Source organism: Mytilus galloprovincialis, chromosome 3 (assembly GCF_965363235.1).
Source record: "Mytilus galloprovincialis chromosome 3, xbMytGall1.hap1.1, whole genome shotgun sequence".
Taxonomy (NCBI): Eukaryota; Metazoa; Mollusca; class Bivalvia; order Mytilida; family Mytilidae; genus Mytilus; species Mytilus galloprovincialis.
In genome coordinates, this window is record NC_134840.1 from 49,860,059 (window position 1) to 49,868,043 (window position 7,985).

The 7,985-nt window shown below is 34.7% G+C and overlaps 1 long non-coding RNA gene across 2 annotated transcripts; it reads right to left on the minus strand.

The window, feature by feature from the left end:
• Nucleotides 1–302: 302 nt before the first annotated feature.
• LOC143068214 (uncharacterized) lies at nt 303–7,605 on the minus strand. 2 transcript variants are annotated; one of them, XR_012976139.1, is made up of 3 exons: nt 7,273–7,605; nt 6,126–6,771; nt 303–615 (listed from the first exon to the last, which is right to left on the minus strand). It is a non-coding gene; the product is annotated as an uncharacterized LOC143068214 (long non-coding RNA). The 2 variants fall into 2 exon arrangements; XR_012976140.1 differs by lacking the exons at nt 6,126–6,771; nt 7,273–7,605 and adding an exon at nt 1,117–1,897.
• Nucleotides 7,606–7,985: the final 380 nt, after the last annotated feature.

Here is a 7,985-nt window from a genome sequence, read left to right on the forward strand (position 1 = left end):
TTTTTTTTATGTTCAAAACAGGAATGGAGGAAACAGTAATTACATTAGTTACCAAATGATTATGATAGAATATGTTCTACATCTTTGATTTGGGATACATTTTGTAGCTAGGAGAGCAACACATAAAAGGTTCATTTTTTCACGTGTTTTTTTTTCTAAATGGGAGATGATATCAAGAATTGAGAACATGATATAAGGAGCCTGTAACTCGGTGATTGTGATTATGTGTTTGTCACGGACGGACGGATGGAGAAGTCTTTCAGTGCTATTTTACAATATTGACAAAAGAATCAACGATTAGAATAAATAAATTATTTAATAAACAAACAAAAAAAATAAACAATTAAGAAGAAAAATACATCAAATTATTATAAATATTAAAGTCCAAATAAATAGTCCAACAGCTTCAGTAGTTTGTATTGTATATCCAGATTACTTCCCTTTATATCGTTATGACGGTTATGGTATCGTTATGACGGTTATTGTATCGTGCACGACAGTTCCACTATAATATGTAGATATGTTGTTTGATGAATTATCATGTATGATTGCGTTCAATCTGTATGACCACTCCTTAACACCGCAGCATTGTATTACTCTGGTGCAGGCTGGAACCTGGTAATAATATAATTGTACAAACTCTTTAGTACGATTATCAATTTAGATATGCTTTTTACTTGCACGTTCATGCAACATAAACATGAACTCTATAATCTCACGTTCATAAAATGAACATATATATTCTATTAATTTACATAGATAAATATACACATACATTTCATATGTAGCAAAATGTGTCATACTGTAATAAATATCATAACCTTGCATGATAGTTTCACGTACATAAGGAAATTCGGAACCTTGTACACATAAATATCACGTACATTCAATTTGTACCCGTAATTAACAATCTTGTTCTTGTTCACTAGTAAAACCGCAAATATCTGAATATAAAACATGGTTTTCATATCTTTAAATCCGTTTACAAAACATTATAAATAGAACAATTTACATAATGGAAAATTATCTGCAGAAGTCTGAAAGTTTCGGAAATTTGATAAACAAAGTAACATACAGAAAAGTATATATAAATATATGTAAGAATAAAACACTTACCTCGGAATTGATGCACTATATACAGTAGAACCATTGTAGGTTAAATTTAGCTAACAAATATGAAATGCTCTAACGAGTGTGGCATCCTTCCACACGACAATCCCAAGCAGAAATGAAATGACAACGTGTCCAAAGAAATCATCTGACCACTGTTTAAAAATAGCCAAACCTGTCCGAAGAACTCGATTGACCACTATTTAAAAATAGTCAACAGGTGTGTAAATAGGCTAAGCCTAATCAGTGTGCGTTTAAACACAGGTGAACCAAACTTAGGCCAAACGTACATATATACATAAAAGCGTATGTTAAAACTATGTATAAAATAAACTGTGAAAAAAAACGTTCTGCGCAAAGACTGCAAGTGCAATTCTCTGATCATTACGACAATTTCACAATCGTTATCTATATACAAGCTCGACTAAATAAATATGTGAATAACTCTATAAAATGCATCTGGATCGTGACATCACCTCCCCAATTTAAGAAAGTATTCTTACTTTCATTTATCTCCACGATCCTATATACGACTCAAAAAATCTGCTCCAACGTTGTCCTTTCCTTTGATGGCAACAATCCTGAACCTATACGGCTGTAACAAGAGTGACCATCTCATCAATCGTGCATTTGCAATTTTAGACTTTTGCAAATATATCAAAGGTTGATGGTCGGTCTCTAATATAAACTGTTTACCATATAAATACCTTTGAAATTTGCTGATTGCCCATACAATGGCTAGGCATTCTTTCTCGATAGTGGAGTAATTTCGTTCAATAGCTTTCAGTTTTTTACTAGCATACGATACAGGCAATCTAATACTATCTTCATCCTGTAGCAGTATAGCGCCTATTCCATTATCAGAAGCATCAGTTTGAAGGATAAATACCTGAGAAAAGTTCGGCAATTTTAAAACAGGAGCTTTTACTAATGCATTCTTCAAACTTGAAAATGCTCTTTCATGAATAGCTTCCCAACGTACCTGATTTGGTTGTCCCTTTTTCGTCAGATCAGTAAGCGGACTAGCTATATCTGAGAAATTGGGAACAAACTTTCTGTAAAATTCAGCCATGCCAATGAAACTTCTGACTTGTTTCTTTGTTGTAGGCCTATGAGCATTTTTGATTACCTCAATTTTATCTGGATTTGGTGAAAGACGATCTGTTCCAACAATGTGACCTAAAACTTCAAGACTGCTATACGCTATATAACACTTTGATGGTCTTGCTGACAAATTAGCAGATGCCAACCTCTCAAATACACTCTCCAAAACCTCCATATGGTGATTGAAAGAACGTGTGTACACTATAATATCGTCAACAAAGTTATCAACGTTTTCCAACCCTTCTAAAACTTTTCTCATACAACGTACAAAAGTAGCACCACTATTGACCAGGCCAAATGGCAGAACCTTGAATTGGAACAATCCTCTAGGGGTTTGGAATGCTGTTTTGGGTTTTGCAGCATCCACAAGACTAATTTGCCAATATCCCTTGGTTAAATCAATTTTAGATATAAACTGATAACCAGACAACTTTGAAAACATCTCTTCTATATTACCCATCGTTTCTGCGTCGAAAATTGTAATACTATTTAAACCTCTAAAATCTATACAAAACCGATTACTCTGATCTTTCTTCTTCACAATCACAAATGGACTTGAATAAGGACTATCTGATCGCTCAATGATATCCATTTCTATCATCTTATCGACTTCCTTATTTACCGTGTCTAGCATAGCATATGGTATGGGATAAGGTTTAAATCGAACAGGATCATCAGAAGTCAACTTGATATCGTGCTGTAGTACATTTGTCCTACCTGGAATATCTGTTAACACGTGTGAGAACTTATCTAGTAAACACTGTACCTTAACTGTTTCATTTGCTTTTAAAGCTTCGTTGATATGAACATCTCGTAATGTCTCCTTAGCAACTGCAACGGGCGTTTCGATTAACTCACTTTCGTAATTGTCTACATCGTCTGTATCTTCATTTTCGAGATCTATAACTGATACTGTAGCAACAAAACTTACCTTGTGATCTGGTGCACTAACGCACACGTTAGTTTGCTCACGTTCAACATACAGTTTCAACATATTGACATGAAACATTTTAAGTTTACCTCTCATATCAATTCTGTAATCAAGATCACTTATCTTTTCTACTATAGAGAATGGTCCTTTCCAATGCATCAGCAACTTATTTGCTTTAGTAGGTAGTAGCACCAATACCTTTTGACCTACCTTCATCTTTCTTGAACGTGACTTTCTGTTATATATACGTGACTGTTTACGTGAAGCTTTCTCCAAGTTTTGTTTAACCAATTCACAAGTCGATTCCAATCTTTCTCGTAAATTGATAACATACTCGTATGTGGACCTCACTTCAGGATCAGTAATTTCTCTAGTCCACAATTCTTTAAGAATTGTCATTGGACCTCTGACTGGCCAACCATATACCAATTCAAATGGGGAAAATAAAACACTCTCCTGAGGTACTTCTCTGTAGGCAAATAATGCTGGTCCTAAATACTTATCCCAATCTCGCGGACGCTCTGCACATAGTCGTTTCAACATCATCTTCATCGTACCATTAAACCTTTCAACGAGTCCGTTACACATAGGATGATACGGTGTAGTAGTAAGCTGCCGAAGAGAAATCAGTCTACTCACCTCAGACATTAAATTGGAAGTAAATTGTGCGCCCATATCTGTCAACATCTCTCTTGGAAAACCTATCCTACAAAATATATCAATCAATGCTTCCGCTACCCTTTCTGTCTCGATAGATGGTAACGCTACTCCTTCTGGATACCTTGTAGCGTAATCAACAAGAGTTAGTATATAACGATTTCCTTTATCAGTTACTGGTACTAAAGGTCCAACTATATCTACAGCTACTCTGCGAAAAGGTACATCTATGATAGGGGTTTTACCCAAAGGAGCTCTAACTTGCTTACCTTTTGGTACAGTGCGTTGGCAAATATCACAGGACTGGCAATACCGCTTAACATCGGATTCAACTCCTGGCCAGTAAAACTCTGATAATACACGATAAACTGTACGTCGTGTAGCCATATGTCCCGCCATCAATGACTCGTGTGCTAATTTCATGACATCGCTTCTATAAACTTCAGGAACGACCAACTGACGGAATAACTTACCATTTTCTACTTTTGGCGACATAAATTCCCTATACATAAGTTTCTTTTTCAATATGTAATTTACCTTTGTACCATTGGTCTTCTCACAGTTTCTGCCTTCAGCTACATACTGTCTAAGCTTCGACAAACTTGCATCAGACTGCTGTTCATGCTCAATGTCCTCTAGACTAACATCCTTAATACTTCCTGGAACTTTTAATTTCGGATATGGATTATCTCTCTTCTTCGCTTGCTGTCGAGTTACTACACTTACCGTCGGAGATATATCGGGATCATAAGGCTCCCTAGCACCATCTATGTTTCCTATAATAACATCATACAATGGTTGTTCCATACACCATGCTTTTACTTCACCTTGATAATAAGGACTGTCTATAGTAATTATAGCTATAGGTACTTTAACACTCGATCCATCAGCTAATACGCATGTCTGATAATCATCTAGAAAACAATCTATACTTACAAGACTTTTCTTTATAACGACTCCATTACATCCTGTATCGCGAAGTACTGTCACAACACGGTTGCCTAACTTACCTTTAGCTACAGGCATTTTGATTGGTTTCTTTTCACACTGTTCAGGTATTGTAAGACTACTAACCTGTGTAGTAATAATGCTATCAGTTAGAGTAGTGACATTACCGCAAATAGGAGTTTCCTTTACCCGTGAACCACTATTCTGTACATTACCAACTTTGTTTTTTAATAATGGACAGTTCGATATCAAGTGATCTGATTTGTTGCACTTAAAGCACTTTCTATCAAATCTGTTTCCACCACCATAACCTCCTGTATGTCTATTTCTATCTCTGTCACTTTGCTTTGGCGGTTCTTGGTTCCGTGCATTGTTGGGTTTTTGAGACGGCTGTGGCTTACCTTTTTGAGTCTGATTTGTAAGTGATACTATATTCACTCGCCTTGCCTCCTTAAATTGATCAGCATACCGAGTCATATCATCTATGGACTTCGGTACTCTCTCTTTCAGAAATAACATTACCTCGTTATTACATATGTGTAAAAACTGATCTCTTAACATAAGATCATAAAGTCCATCAAACGTCTTCACAACATTAGACATATCAATCCACCTACTAAAATAACTACCCAAACGAACAGAAAACTGTTGAAACGTTTCACCAAACTCTGGACGACAAGATCTAAACTTCTGCTTAAAGCCATCTTCAGTCATGTTATACCTCTTCAACAAACATGTCTTAAGAGCATCATAATCTAATGCTTGATCTGAGGGCATCAAAGCGTACACATTTAATGCATTACCTTTAAGAAGTGCACTCAAATGAGTGGCCCATATTGATTTGTCCCATTTTTGCGATATAGCATACCTTTCATAACGACGCAAATATGCATCCATATCATCAGTACCTTCCTCAAAAGGTAGTTGAGGGGTTAACATTACATTTTTCTTCCCTGTGTTTTTCAGTTTCCAATAAACGAGTATTATCTAGTCTTTTCAATTCCAACTCATGTTCTAATCTTACCTTTTCAACTTCCCATTCTTCCTTCTCTCTTTCTCTTTCAAAACGTCTATCATCGCGTTGTTTCGCCTGTTGTGACTCAATGAACCTAATTAAATCATCATTGGCTAAACCCAACGACTCACCATACTGTCGTAACTCTTTTAGAGTCTCCATGATTGATTCCTGCTAATATGACTTGCTATGTAACAATAAACTAGACTAAGGACAATGCTCAATATATCACATATATATATATCACGTAACACTACGCTTTAGTATCACAGTTGACCATAGCCTGGTCCACAAGTGTCAATCACAACACAAAATAAACAATCGCCTTAGTCTAAATTTACTCTAAATAACAATACCTACATTAAATCTACTGTTTGTACTTGCAGCGTGCAACAACCCCGAGGCACTGTAGTGTAGAAATTTTACAAATTCTGAGGTTCCAAACTATCAGGTTTCTGTCGACATTACAGTTTCTGAAAAATACAATAGTAAGCTTTACTACACGTTATAAATGTATATTCAATGTATATAAAAAAAATAATTCTTCTATAGAAAATATAAATTTAACTTCAAAATGTATAAGAAAAAACACTTCAGACTTATCCCACTTCTGACACCAATTGTCACGGACGGACGGATGGAGAAGTCTTTCAGTGCTATTTTACAATATTGACAAAAGAATCAACGATTAGAATAAATAAATTATTTAATAAACAAACAAAAAAAATAAACAATTAAGAAGAAAAATACATCAAATTATTATAAATATTAAAGTCCAAATAAATAGTCCAACAGCTTCAGTAGTTTGTATTGTATATCCAGATTACTTCCCTTTATATCGTTATGACGGTTATGGTATCGTTATGACGGTTATTGTATCGTGCACGACAGTTCCACTATAATATGTAGATATGTTGTTTGATGAATTATCATGTATGATTGCGTTCAATCTGTATGACCACTCCTTAACACCGCAGCATTGTATTACTCTGGTGCAGGCTGGAACCTGGTAATAATATAATTGTACAAACTCTTTAGTACGATTATCAATTTAGATATGCTTTTTACTTGCACGTTCATGCAACATAAACATGAACTCTATAATCTCACGTTCATAAAATGAACATATATATTCTATTAATTTACATAGATAAATATACACATACATTTTATATGTAGCAAAATGTGTCATACTGTAATAAATATCATAACCTTGCATGATAGTTTCACGTACATAAGGAAATTCGGAACCTTGTACACATAAATATCACGTACATTCAATTTGTACCCGTAATTAACAATCTTGTTCTTGTTCACTAGTAAAACCGCAAATATCTGAATATAAAACATGGTTTTCATATCTTTAAATCCGTTTACAAAACATTATAAATTGAACAATTTACATAATGGAAAATTATCTGCAGAAGTCTGAAAGTTTCGGAAATTTGATAAACAAAGTAACATACAGAAAAGTATATATAAATATATGTAAGAATAAAACACTTACCTCGGAATTGATGCACTATATACAGTAGAACCATTGTAGGTTAAATTTAGCTAACAAATATGAAATGCTCTAACGAGTGTGGCATCCTTCCACACGACAATCCCAAGCAGAAATGAAATGACAACGTGTCCAAAGAAATCATCTGACCACTGTTTAAAAATAGCCAAACCTGTCCGAAGAACTCGATTGACCACTATTTAAAAATAGTCAACAGGTGTGTAAATAGGCTAAGCCTAATCAGTGTGCGTTTAAACACAGGTGAACCAAACTTAGGCCAAACGTACATATATACATAAAAGCGTATGTTAAAACTATGTATAAAATAAACTGTGAAAAAAAACGTTCTGCGCAAAGACTGCAAGTGCAATTCTCTGATCATTACGACAATTTCACAATCGTTATCTATATACAAGCTCGACTAAATAAATATGTGAATAACTCTATAAAATGCATCTGGATCGTGACAGTGTTACATATTAGTTTTTTGTTTATTTTTTTTAACATAAATAAGGCCATTAGTTTTCTCATTTGAATTGTTTTTTATTGTCATTTTGGGGCCTTTTATAGCTGATTACTAGTATGCGGTATTGGCTTTGCTCATTGTTTATGGCCGTACAGTGACCTGTAGTTGTTAATTTCTGTGTCGATTTGGTCTCTTGTGGAGAATTGTCTCATTGGCAATCATACCACATCTTTTTATATGTATTTGCTTA